The sequence below is a fragment of the Bombina bombina genome, chromosome 10 (genome assembly GCF_027579735.1).
Source record: "Bombina bombina isolate aBomBom1 chromosome 10, aBomBom1.pri, whole genome shotgun sequence".
Classification (NCBI taxonomy): Eukaryota; Metazoa; Chordata; class Amphibia; order Anura; family Bombinatoridae; genus Bombina; species Bombina bombina.
In genome coordinates, this window is record NC_069508.1 from 76,304,077 (window position 1) to 76,318,643 (window position 14,567).

A 14,567-nucleotide genomic window follows, 5' to 3' on the forward strand; every position below is an offset into this window, starting at 1 on the left:
ACACTATCAATAAATTAATTAAATAATTAAATAAAATACCTACAAATAAATACAAATAAATAAACTAACTAAAGTACAAAAAATAAAAAAAGCTAAGTTACAAAAAATAAAAAAAATAATTACAAACTTAATAAAAATATTACAACAATTTTAAGCTAATTACACCTACTCTAAGCCCCCTAATAAAATAACAAAGCCCCCCAAAATAAAAAAACCCTACCCTATTCTAAAATTAAAATAGAAAAGCTCTTTTACCTTACCAGCCCTTAAAAGGGCCTTTTGCTGGGCATGCCCCAAAGAATTCAGCTCTTTTGCCTGGATAAAAAAACATACAATACCCCCCCAACATTACAACCCACCACCCACATACCCCTAATCTAACCCAAACCCCCCTTAAATAAACCTAACACTAAGCCCCTGAAGATCTTCCTACCTTATCTTCACCACACCGGGTGTCACACCGATCCGTCCAGGCTCCAAAATCTTCATCCAAGCGGGGGCTGGAGATCCATCATCCGGCTGAAGTCTTCTATCAAGCGGCAAGAAGAAGTCCAGAAGAGGCTCCAAAGTCTTCATCCTATCCAGGCAGAAGAGGAGAACTGGACCGGCAACCATCTTGATCCAAGCGGCATCTTCTATCTTCATCCGATGACGAGCGGCTCCATCTTGAAGACCTCTGGCGTGGATCCATCCTCTTCTTCCGACGTCCTAAGTCCGAATGAAGGTTCCTTTAAATGACGTCAACCAAGATGGCGTCCCTCGAATTCCAATTGGCTGATAGGATTCTATCAGCCAATCGGAATTAAGGTAGGAAAAATCTGATTGGCTGATGGAATCAGCCAATCAGATTCAAGTTCAATCCGATTGGCTGATCCAATCAGCCAATCAGATTGAGCTCGCATTCTATTGGCTGATCAGAACAGCCAATAGAATGCGAGCTCAATCTGATTGGCTGATTCAATCAGCCAATCAGATTTTCCCTACCTTAATTCCGATTGACTGATAGAATCCTATCAGCCAATCGGAATTCGAGGGACGCCATCTTGGATGACGTCATTTAAAGGAACCTTCATTCGAACTTAGGACATCGGAAGAAGAGGATGGATCCGCGCCGGAGGTCTTCAAGATGGAGCCGCTCATCATCGGATGAAGATAGAAGATGCCGCTTGGATCAAGATGGTTGCCGGTCCGGATCTCCTCTTCTGCCCGGATAGGATGAAGACTTTGGAGCCTCTTCTGGACTTCTTTTTGCCGCTTGATAGAAGACTTCAGCCGGATGATGGATCTCCAGCCCCCGCTTGGGTTTGGATGAAGACTTCGGAGCCTGGACGGATCGGTGATAGATACCTGGTGTGGTGAAGATAAGGTAGGAAGATCTTCAGGGGCTTAGTGTTAGGTTTATTTAAGGGGGGTTTCGGTTAGATTAGGGGTATGTGGGTGGTGGGTTGTAATGTTGGGGGGGTATTGTGTTTATTTTTACAGGCAAAAGAGCTGAATTCTTTGGGGCATGCCCCGCAAAAGGCCCTTTTAAGGGCTGGTAAGGTAAAAGAGCTTTTCTATTTTAATTTTAGAATAGGGTAGGGCATTTTTTTTATTTTGGGGGGCTTTGTTATTTTATTAGGGGGCTTAGAGTAGGTGTAATTAGCTTAAAATTGTTGTAATATTTTTATTATGTTTGTAATTAATTTTTTTATTTTTTGTAACTTAGCTTTTTTTATTTTTTGTAGTTTATTTAATTGTATTTATTTGTAGGTATTTCATGTAATTAATTTATTGATAGTGTAGTGTTAGGTTTAATTGTAGGTATTTTATTTAATTAATTTATTGATAGTGTAGTGTTAGGTTTAATTGTAACTTAGGTTAGGATTTATTTTACAGGTAATTTTGTAATTATTTTAACTAGGTAACTATTAAATAGTTCTTAACTATTTAATAGCTATTGTACCTGGTTAAAATAAATACAAAGTTGCCTGTAAAATAAATATAAATCCTAAAATAGCTACAATATAATTATAATTTATATTGTAGCTATATTAGGGTTTATTTTACAGGTAAGTATTTAGCTTTAAATAGGAATAATTTATTTAATAAGAGTTCATTTATTTCGTTAGATTTAAATTATATTTAATTTAGGGGGGTGTTAGTGTAAGGGTTAGACTTAGCTTTAGGGGTTAATACATTTATTATAGTAACGGTGAGGTCCGGTCGGCAGATTAGGGGTTAATACTTGAAGTTAGGTGTCGGCGATGTTAGGGAGGGCAGATTAGGGGTTAATACTATTTATTATAGGGTTATTGAGGCGGGAGTGAGGCAGATTAGGGGTTAATAACTTTATTATAGTAGCGGTAAGGTCCGGTCCGCAGATTAGGGGTTAATAATTGTAGGTAAGGTAGCAGCGTCGTTGGTGGCGGCAGATTAGGGGTTAATAAATATAATATAGGGGTCGGCGGTGTTAGGGGCAGCAGATTAGGGGTACATAGGGATAACATAGGTTGCGGCGGTGTGCGGTCGGCAGATTAGGGGTTAAAAAAAATTATTAGAGTGGCGGCGATGTGGGGGGGGCCTCGGTTTAGGGGTACATAGGTAGTTTATGGGTGTTAGTGTACTTTATAGCACAGTACAGGGAGTGCAGAATTATTAGGCAAATGAGTATTTTGACCACATCATCCTCTTTATGCATGTTGTCTTACTCCAAGCTGTATAGGCTCGAAAGCCTACTACCAATTAAGCATATTAGGTGATGTGCATCTCTGTAATGAGAAGGGGTGTGGTCTAATGACATCAACACCCTATATCAGGTGTGCATAATTATTAGGCAACTTCCTTTCCTTTGGCAAAATGGGTTAAAAGAAGGACTTGACAGGCTCAGAAAAGTCAAAAATAGTGAGATATCTTGCAGAGGGATGCAGCACTCTTAAAATTGCAAAGCTTCTGAAGCGTGATCATTGAACAATCAAGCGTTTCATTCAAAATAGTCAACAGGGTCGCAAGAAGCATGTGGAAAAACCAAGGCGCAAAATAACTGCCCATGAACTGAGAAAAGTCAAGCGTGCAGCTGCCAAGTTGCCACTTGCCACCAGTTTGGCCATATTTCAGAGCTGCAACATCACTGGAGTGCCCAAAAGCACAAGGTGTGCAATACTCAGAGACATGGCCAAGGTAAGAAAGACTGAAAGACGACCACCACTGAACAAGACACACAAGCTGAAACGTCAAGACTGGGCCAAGAAATATCTCAAGACTGATTTTTCTAAGGTTTTATGGACTGATGAAATGAGAGTGAGTCTTGATGGGCCAGATGGATGGGCCCGTGGCTGGATTGGTAAAGGGCAGAGAGCTCCAGTCCGACTCAGACGCCAGCAAGGTGGAGGTGGAGTACTGGTTTGGGCTGGTATCATCAAAGATGAGCTTGTGGGGCCTTTTCGGGTTGAGGATGGAGTCAAGCTCAACTCCCAGTCCTACTGCCAGTTTCTGGAAGACACCTTCTTCAAGCAGTGGTACAGGAAGAAGTCTGCATCCTTCAAGAAAAACATGATTTTCATGCAGGACAATGCTCCATCACATGCGTCCAAGTACTCCACAGCGTGGCTGGCAAGAAAGGGTATAAAAGAAGAAAATCTAATGACATGGCCTCCTTGTTCACCTGATCTGAACCCCATTGAGAACCTGTGGTCCATCATCAAATGTGAGATTTACAAGGAGGGAAAACAGTACACCTCTCTGAACAGTGTCTGGGAGGCTGTGGTTGCTGCTGCACGCAATGTTGATGGTGAACAGATCAAAACACTGACAGAATCCATGGATGGCAGGCTTTTGAGTGTCCTTGCAAAGAAAGGTGGCTATATTGGTCACTGATTTGTTTTTATTTTGTTTTTGAATGTCAGAAATGTATATTTGTGAATGTTGAGATGTTATATTGGTTTCACTGGTAAAAATAAATAATTGAAATGGGTATATATTTGTTTTTTGTTAAGTTGCCTAATAATTATGCACAGTAATAGTCACCTGCACACACAGATATCCCCCTAAAATAGCTATAACTAAAAACAAACTAAAAACTACTTCCAAAACTATTCAGCTTTGATATTAATGAGTTTTTTGGGTTCATTGAGAACATGGTTGTTGTTCAATAATAAAATTAATCCTCAAAAATACAACTTGCCTAATAATTCTGCACTCCCTGTAGTTAAGAGCTTTATGAACCGGCGTTAGCCCAGAAAGCTCTTAACTCCTGACTTTTTTCTGCGGCTGGAGTCTTGACGGTAGAGGCTCTACCGCCCACTTCAGCCACTACTCTAAATACCAGCATTAGAAAGATCCCATTGAAAAGATATGATACGCAATTGGTGTAGGGGGATCTGCGGTATGGAAAAGTCGCGGCTGGAAAGTGAGCCTTAGACCCTTACCTACAAGACTCTAAATACCAGCGGTAGTCCAAAACCAGCATTAGGAGCCTCTAACGCTGGTTTTGACGGCTAACGCCAAACTCTAAATCTAGCCGTTAGGGTTTATTTTTATTTTACAGGCAAGTTTGTATTTATTTTAACTAGGTAGAATAGTTACTAAATAGTTATTAGCTATTTAATAACTACCTAGTTAAAATAAAGACAAATTTACCTGTAAAATAAAACCTAACCTAAGTTACAATTACACCTAACACTACACTATAATTAAATAAATTAACTACATTAAATACAAATAATTACAATTAAATAAAATTATCTAAAGTACGAAAAAAACCACTAAATTACAGAAAATAATAAACAAATTACAAGATTTTTAAACTAATTACACATAATCTAATCCCCCTAACAAAATAAAAAAGCCCCCCCAAAATAAAAAAAGCCCTATCCTACACTAAATTACAAATAGCCCTTAAAAGGGCCTTTTGCGGGGCATTGCCCCAAAGTAATCAGCTCTTTTACCTGTAAAAAAAAAAATACAAATACTCCCCCAACATTAAAACCCACCACCCACACAACCAACCCTACTCTAAAACCCAACCAATCCCCCCTTAAAAAAAAACTAACACTAAACCCCTGAAGATCACCTTACCGGGAGATGTCTTCACCCAACCGGGCTGAAGTCCTCAACAAAGCCAGGTGAAGTCTTCATCCAACCGGGCTGAAGTGGTCCTCCAGATGGGCAGAAGTCTTCATCCAGACGGCATTTTCTATCTTCATCCATCCGGCGCGGAGCAGGTCCATCTTCAAGACATCCGACGCGGAGCTTCCTCTTCTGTCCACGGCCGACGACTGAATGAAGGTTCCTTTAAATGACGGCATCAAAGATGGCGTCCCTTCAATTCCTCCTATTGGCTAATTGCATCAGCCAATAGGATTGAAGTTCAATCTTATTGGCTGATCCAATCAGCCAATAGGTTTGAGCTGGCATTCTATTGGCTGTTCCAATCAGCCAATAGAATGCCAGTTCAATCCTATTGGGGAAATGCCCCGCAAAAGGCCCTTTAAAGGTCTATTTGTAATTTAGTGTAGAGTAGGGTTTTATTATTTTGGGGGGGCTTTTTTATTTTGTTAGGGGGATTAGATTAGGTGTAATTAGTTTAAAAATCTTGTAATTTCTTTATTATTTTCTGTAATTTAGTGGGGGGGGGTTGTACTTTAGATAATTTTATTTAATTGTAATTAATTGTATTTAATTTAGGTAATTAATTTAATTGTAGTGTTAGGTGTAATTGTAACTTAGGTTAGGTTTTATTTTACAGATAAATTTGTCTTTATTTTTACTAGGTAATTATTAAATAGTAATAACTATTTAATATATATTCTACCTAGTTAAAATAAATACAAACTTGCCTGTAAAATAAAAAAAAACCCTAAGATAGCTACAATGTAACAATTAGTTATATTGTAGCTAGCTTAGGGTTTATTTTATAGGTAAGTATTTAGTTTTAAATAGGAATAATTTAGTTAATAATAGTAATTTTATTTAGATTTATTTAAATTATATTTAAGTTGGGGGGGTTAGGGTTAGACGTTTAGGTTTAGGGGTTAATATGTTTATTATAGTGGTGGCGACTTTGGGGGCGGCAGATTAGGGGTTAATAAGTGTAGTTAGGTTGCTGCGACATTGGGGATGGCAGATTAGGGGTTAATAAATATAATGTAGGTGCCGGCGATGTTGGGGGCAGCAGATTAGGGGTTCATACGTATTATGTAGGTGGCGGCGGTGTCCGGAGCGGCAGATTAGGGGTTAATAATATAATATAGGTGTCAGTGATGTCGGAGGTGGCAGATTAGGGGTTAATAAGTGTAAGATTAGGGGTGTTTAAACTCGGGGTTCATGTTAGGGTGTTAGGTGTAGACATAAATGTATTTCCCCACAGGAATCAATGGGGCTGCGTTAGGAGCTTTACGCTGCTTTTCTACAGGTGTTTTTTTGTTTTGTTTTTTCAGCTGGCTCTCCCCGTTGATTCCTATGGGGAAATCATGCATGAGCACGTTTTAACAGCTCACTGCTAACGTAAGCAGCGCTGGTATTGAGGTGAGATGTGAAGCAAAATTTTGCTCTTCGCTCACTTTTTTGCGGTTAACGCCGGGTTTGTAAAAACCCGTAATACCAGCGCTGTCTGTAAGTGAGCGGTGAGCATAAACTGCTCGTTAGCACTGCACAGGCTCTAACGCAAAACTCGTAATCTAGGCGTATATTTCTTTAAATTTTAAAAGATAGACACCAAAGATATGAAAGTCTTGGTGCAAAAGAAAGGGAATCCAGCACTCTTAACTATATGTATCATCTATTATATGTATGTAATACATTAGAGGAATATCCTGTCATCATGGCAAGCATACACATATCCATACATGTAAAGTGCAAACAAAATTCAAGTACTTAAACAGTTATAAACAGATATATACAGCATATGTGGAATAGACACGTCTGATGTGCAGAAGATTCACATAGCATGCAACACCCTGCTGAACCAGACCCTATATGTAATAGGTACTGTCTGGCCAGGTAATCTTGGGGATCTATATTGGAAAAGAGATTAAACTTCTTGCGCTATAAATCCAACAGCAAGGACCAGCACCACAGATGGATACTAGTTCCCTACAAACTAGCAAAAGGAATATTGAAGTGAAAAAACAAGTACTGTGGGCGCCTTAAAGGGCAGGTCAAAAAATATATGAGTTGATTATGTCCTAATACATATGAAAAAAATCTTTTAACAAATGATAGGTAAATGATCAAGAAAAAAACAACAGCCAATTGAAATGAATGTTAAAATATAATTTAATTAGACTTTACTAAATGTATTAAAAGAGTTGTAAGCGAAATAATTCATACAATGAGATAAATATAAAAGGCAATACTAAATGTACATAAATAAATGCATAAAAACTTGTTTATATAAAATAAGTGATTCTCTGTAAGTGACCTATCTATGTAGAGAGAAGACCTCTAAAGACACTTCAAAATACTTAGCCTCTGCTGCAGACAGGGTTAAGGAAGCAAAAAAGCAGTACTAATGAGAGAAAACGAATCCTGGTGATTTAAGCAAAATAACAATGAGCTGCAACAATGATGCTCAATTCAATTTCAAAGTTTTAGGATTGGTGTAAAACGGCAATCCTGCACAGGTTATAGCCGTGGAGAAATAGTACCTTAATTTGTTCAGGAGCTCCAAGCGTTTTTGTAATCCAGTGTAGCAGTTATACCGCCAGCATGAAACAGCTCTGGGAACCCTCTGTGTATGATGGGAAGAAAGCTGCCGAGCTCCTCTCCCCTGCACACTCTGGAATTCCACCCTCAGCTGTGTGATGTCCGTTTGATGCTTCAGTGTTTTCTGGAGTACGGTGTCCTTAGTGAGCCACAATAGTGTGAATAAAGTAGTTCCGGCAACGTTTCAGCTCTTAGCATAGCCTTTGTCAATATTATCAACTTAAGCACAAATTTGGTATGTTTGTCATGAGCCATACCACAGCTCTCAAGGAAATGTCCACAGGCCTCCAGACCCACATTATGTGGTATGGAGGAGTATAGACTCTCGACATCAAGGGACACTAGTAATGTCTCACTTGATATACATATGCCATCTAGTTTCCTAAGAAGATCCGGAGTATCTAAAACAAAAGAGGGCAGAGTGTTAAAAAACGGTCTTAAAAAGTAATCAACGTAGGAACCTATTTTCTCTGTCAAACTACTGGTGCCGGCAATTATTGGTCTCCCAGGGGGATTTTGTAAGTTCTTATGCAATTTGGGGATACAATAAAACACCGGCATTATAGGATGAGGAGGATAGAGATATGTTAATTCTTCCACTGTTATAATTCCCTCAATTTTCACCTCATTTAGAATCTTAAAGAGAGACGATTGTATACTTTTCATTGGGTTAGTTGATAATTTCAAATATTGATGTCTATCAAGTAATTGTCTCTTAACTTCTAAAACATATTTATTTTCAAGAAGTACCAAATTGCCGCCCTTATCGGCCGGCTTTATTATTAAGTTAGGGGCATTTTCAAGATCATTTAAAACTTTTCTCTTTTTCACAGTAAGGTTATCATGTATCACTCCTCTAAATATTATTTTGTCAATATCACTTTCAACAGCCTTTACAAAGTACTGTACTTCAGGTATTAATGAAAGTGGGGACATATACTGTAGTTAGATTTGGCTTTAAAGCCTGTTTGTGTATTTGCAATCTGCTCATTACTTTCCTCAGAATTCTCCAAAATAGATTCATTATCATTCAAATCGCTTTATAAGTCAGTTATTGCCGCAGAGTCTCCTCCGTCCAAATTGACAACATTCAAAATCTCTTTGTTATTTTTACTTTTAAACATTTGGGACAGTATAATCTTTCTTGCAAAATATTGCACATCTTTAAGAAATTCAAATTTTTCAAGATGGTTCTTTGGTCAGAAAGAGAGTCCTTTCTGTAAAAGCTCTACATGGCCCATATTTAATTTAAAAGAGGACAAGTTGACAATCTGAAAATTATTTTCCCCATGAGGGGTTTCTTAAAGTCCCTCTGTATCCCCCTTCTCCAACTGTAGCCCTGTCCCCGCATCCGGTTCTGTTCCAAATGCCCTGCCCTGCTGTACTTTGTTTGATATCTCCTCTCTTGTAAATTTATATTTCCACCATTTTTCTCTTCGTTTCCTACCTCCCCTTTGTTTCCTATTGTTCGTTTTCCGTTTTTTGACACTGGTTCAACTTCTACGTCAGAATTATCAGTCCCTGGATCATATGAATTTCTCATAATAAAATAAGAATATAGTCTGTTTTTCTTAAAGTCATATTGATCCCTTGCCAGTTTCCGACTTTTCCTTAATTTAATGTCAGTTTGTAGTCTAACTATAACATCTTTAACATCATCATTCAATTTATCACCTTCAAACAAATTAACCTCTTTCAAGGACTGATCAACTTCATTTTTAAGTTTTTCCAACCTGATTTTATTTCTATCAACCATTTTACCCATCAATGTCAAGGAGCACTCTGAGAAGCTTTGATCCCAATCCTCGAGAAACATGTATCCCCCCATCTTCTTCTCTCAATCCTGTACAAGTATCTAAGTGGAGGCGTAAGCCTCAGGGTATAATTTTATTTTTGACATAATTCTCCAGACTTGATGTTTCCGCCCTTATTTTAACCTGTTTTACCAGTAAATTCCTATACTTCTTGAAACATTGATGAATATTGATGGGTGTTTGTCCCCACTTTCTGAGGTAAACACACTAATATTACTAGATAGTGTTTCTGATAGATCAGCTTCCCACTGCTCATCAGATAAAATGAATGCCATAATTAGCCCTGATGACAGGATATTTCCCTATCTCTAGAAATTTCGATTTTAAATTTAAACTTCTATTAGTTCAAAAATAGAGCATATGTTTAGAAAAAATGGTTGGCTGGAACTATCCAGATTAATCTACCAAAAAAGCAGATATTTAATAAATTGATAAGCAAGCTCAACACATATAATATGTACCTTAGTTTAGTCAGAAAACAAGTAAATTACTATGGTGGTGCAGACCCAAAATACTATATTTCTTTAAATTTAAAAATATAGACACCAAAGATATGAAAGTCTTGGTGCAAAAGAAAGGGAATTCAGCACTCTTATCTCTATGTATCATTTATTATATATGTATGTAATACAATTGAGGAATATCCTGTCATCATGGCAAGCATACACATATCCTTACATGCAAAGTGCAAAAAAATACAAGTACTTAAACAGTTATACACATAGATATACAGCATATGTGGAATAGACACGTCTGATGTGCAGAAGATTCACATAGCATGCCACACCCAGCTGAACCAGACCCTATATGTAATAGGACCTGTCTGGCCAGGTAAACTTGGGGATCTATGCATGCACCATAATCACAAAGATGGCATTAATGTTTTTTGTATACAAAGCAGATGGTAATGGATACAGTTTCAATGCCTTTGTTACGAGGACCGGTCCTGTATCACTATATTTGTATATATTAATGATTTTATTAAGTGTGAGTTTTTTGCTTATGTATATTTGATGCAGTAGGTGTATAGGGCTACTTTCATTCTGTGATGACATTTGCATGTTGCTCCTTACACTACCTCTTTACCTATGTGTTACTTTTTTGATATTTAATAAACATTTATTATTTTTGCACAAGTTAAAAAGATTGCTGAATTCCCTGGCTTTGATAAATGGGCCTATCACATCCCATTTGTGGCATCTATCCATTGCTATAATACATTACATATCTTTTCACAGGGTCTGCACCAGGGGTGCTGATTTAGCACCCTATATATATATATATATATATATATATATATATATATATATATATATATATATATATATATATAAATGCACTTAGTGCTCTTTGTGAGTATAGCATACTGCTTATTTTTCTATCACTAATTTAGAAGTGCTTCATGAATTGCTACAAGCTAGAGGGACTACACCTGTTAAAAAAAAAAATAAACAACAACAAGCTGGAGAGCTAGCTCACAAGCCAAACAGTGGATATATGTATGAATATATGTATGAACGGGACCTATATTTGACCCTCTGCATGTCCCTAACTTTGTAACATTGACTTCTGGATTCTGATTTTGTTCCAGCTATTTTGGTCTTTGGGGTAGATTTAATAAGTAGCGAATGCTGCTTTCTCCGCCCAAAGTTTCCGGCTCGCCAGAAACTTAAGTTAATAAGCAGTGGTTATAAGACCGCTCACCTGAACTTGTGTTGCGGACTGCAATCATCCCGATCAAATCGGGATGATTGACACCCCCTGCTGGCGGCCGCGAATGTGCAGGGGGCAGCATTGCACAAGCATTTCATTAGAAATGCTTGGGCAATGTTAAATGCCGACAGCGAATGCTGTCTGCATTTAGCGATGCCGGGCAGACATGATATGCTATAGCAAATCATGTCCGCCGGGCAAATGATAAATTGACCCCTTTGCCTGCAGTCACTTTCTGCATTCCGGTTCATATTCAATAGAAATTAAATTTAGATAATTTTGCCTGTCTAATGTAACTCCTGTTTTAACTGTATATATAAAAAGGTTTTTTTTAAAGGGACATAAAAGTAAAAATTAAACTTTAACAAATCAGAGAGAACACGTGTATCATCAAATGTACTTTGTTCTTTTTTATCCTTTGTTGAGAAGCATATACACACATCAGCAATGAACTACTGGGAGATAGTTAATGATTAGTGGCTACTGTAAGTTTTCTATTAGTATTTGTAGATAGGAGCTCTTACGCTGTAGTAACGGAACTCTCAAGATGCACAGAAGCCTCCTTCTTGACCTTACCCCCTTTATTCATAACAAGAAGTTTCCTTATTCCTGAATTTTAGGGTCAGTGGTAGTGGTAGGGCTAAACTGGGATTAAAATAGGCACTGGCATTTTGAGGATGATAAGGCCACTCCCCCCCCCCCTTTGTTATTTAACCTTACCCCAAAACTAAAAGAATAATGTACTAGATCAATTTACAAAAAATATTTAAAGTTTGTAACATCCTTCTGTCAATGATTTTTCTAAATGGTTACAATTAAATAGTAAAATTGTGAATTGTAATGAAAAGTAAAAGCTATTGAATTTTTCATTTAAATCATGAATCAGCCTGTGCAGTCACAGTTACTCAAAACATCAGGCACCTGAGTTGGGTGACTTACAGACAGAGAAAAGTAGTGAGAGTCAGGGCAGGGCTGGCCCTGCGTCATACATAAATAATAATGCTGACAAATGGACAGGGTTAATTGTAACAGGTGCAAAACTGGCCTCAGCTCACCAGGCAAATGCGGTGTATACCCCAACGGCCTGAGTAGTAGTCAGGAAGCAAGCTGGCAACAAAGCCAGTAACATTGTTAGCTCAAAGGTGCAGGTCAGGTACAGGTCCAAATCAGGAATACTGTGGTAAACAGAACAGGCAAAGGTACAAACCAACTCAGGAACACTGTATTAGTAGACAGGCAGCAAAGTCAGTAACATGTCAAGGATCAAAACTGGAGAAGCATCAATAATAAAAGAAACATGCAAAAGGCAAAGTCCAGAATCAAATCTGAGGTAAAAAGCCAGGAAGTCACAGATCAAGAAACTAGGAGCTTTCACAAGTAACACACTCAATGGCAGAGCACTTATATAGCAGCCTAACTATAATAGGATGCACCTAGTACAGACAATAACCAGGAGCCCTACTCGTCATCAGACTCCCAGATAAGCTGTTCCACAGCCAGGTGTTGAATAGCTAAGTCAATAGCTTGCTGACGTAGAAACCAGGAGACATGAGTTCAAATCCAACCAAAAACCTCTGCATAGTACCTGATCCAGGCAAGCGCATAAAGACATAAAAAACCTGGTATGAGTTACAACACCTACACAATGATTGGTTCACCAGATATGTGCATCTAGTTCCCACTAGTGCATTTCTCTGGAGCTGACTTAAAGGGACACTGAACCCAAAATTTTTCTTTTGTGATTCAGATAGAGCATGAATTTTTAAGCAACTTTCTTTTTTACTCCTGTTAGGTGTCCCCTTCAGGGGGTAAGTGTCAGTGCAGGCCAAAGCCTGGGGCCTAGTGTACCACCTGAGGCATACGTAGATTACCTGATAAGGGCCCCTTAGAATGACTCAGACCACGCAGCATTATGATCGAAAGCCAATTCTGTTTATTGCACAGTGCAAGCCTTTCTTATAGTGACATACAGGGTTAAGGGGATGACACGTTAGGACCGCGTCATCTTACACAGTTATACAGAGCAATTTACAAGGAAAAACTGGAACATGAGTTTCTCATAACAATATTTACAGAGTCATAACAAACTACCATCTGCAGAGACAACCAAGTGTCTAAAGCCTCTTGTTTACATTATCTTATTCTATCTTACTTCTAGGCATTAGGCCAGGGTACATTGGCAAGGCCGAATAGCTAAAGAAACTCATAACATGCATATAATTCTCACTGCATAATACCCCAGTATAATAAAGTCTATTCATTACAAAATGGCTGCGAGGAACAAGATGGCTGCGAAGAACAAGATGGCTGCCATCAGGTTCATATTACCCCTAACATACCATCCTTTTATTCTAACAGAATAACATAAAAATAGACAGGCATAGAAAATTAGTAAAGCCTTATATTATGGTAACAGAACTCTATAAGAATACGAAAGAGAAAAATATTCGCATGTCGTGATATACTTTTATAGGCTAATTGTCACTGCATATAGGTACAGTCCCTCCAATACCTTCCATCTATCCTCCAGCCTTCCCAAAACTACCGGTCTACCAGTACAGAAACCCAACCAGCCCCCCATCTACCCCCAAACAACGCTGCATCTTCTATCTCTCCACCTGCATTGCTAGCACCCCCCAATATGTCCAACAGTTCCTTTTCCACAGTAAAGCATGACATAGCAACAGCACAACTGTCTCTAGGTGGCCTCTGAATACTTTAAGAACAGTCTTTGTCCATTTGAGAGCGCTGCACCTTGACACTTTGCTATAATACAGTTCTCCAACAGTTCATTTGCAGTAGGGGTGCTTATCCACGGTTCTTCCGCAGGGAGATACTGGAAATCTGATGGTTTGTTCATGGGGTAGACAAGGCAACCAGTGGATACCCATGGCAAGCAGACACTCGAGTCACAGGGAGTCTAGGAAGCAAACAGAAACAGTACAGGATGAGTACACACCGCAATACAATCACAATTATGTCCAAATAAAACGTCACTTACATCCTATGTCATTTAAAAATCAAACAAAACATTGTTGATATATAATATAACTTAAATACATTGACATATCTCAGAGAATAATTTACAACTTCTCTATATCACTTTGAACTTCTAAAAAAATAAAAGAACCTTGTGTTGCTTTATTCTGGATGGCTGCTATCTATAATGTTTATAATTCTCCAACCTAAATTCTCTCACACTCCTATATGAGAAAAGCATACAAACAGAACATCATTTAAAACTACAAGCTCTTTTAAAGGTAAACACATCTTTATGGTAAGAATTACTCTCTTTGACAAACATCAGGAATGACCAAATTCACTTTCTAGATACCATACTAATTAATAAAAGGGAAA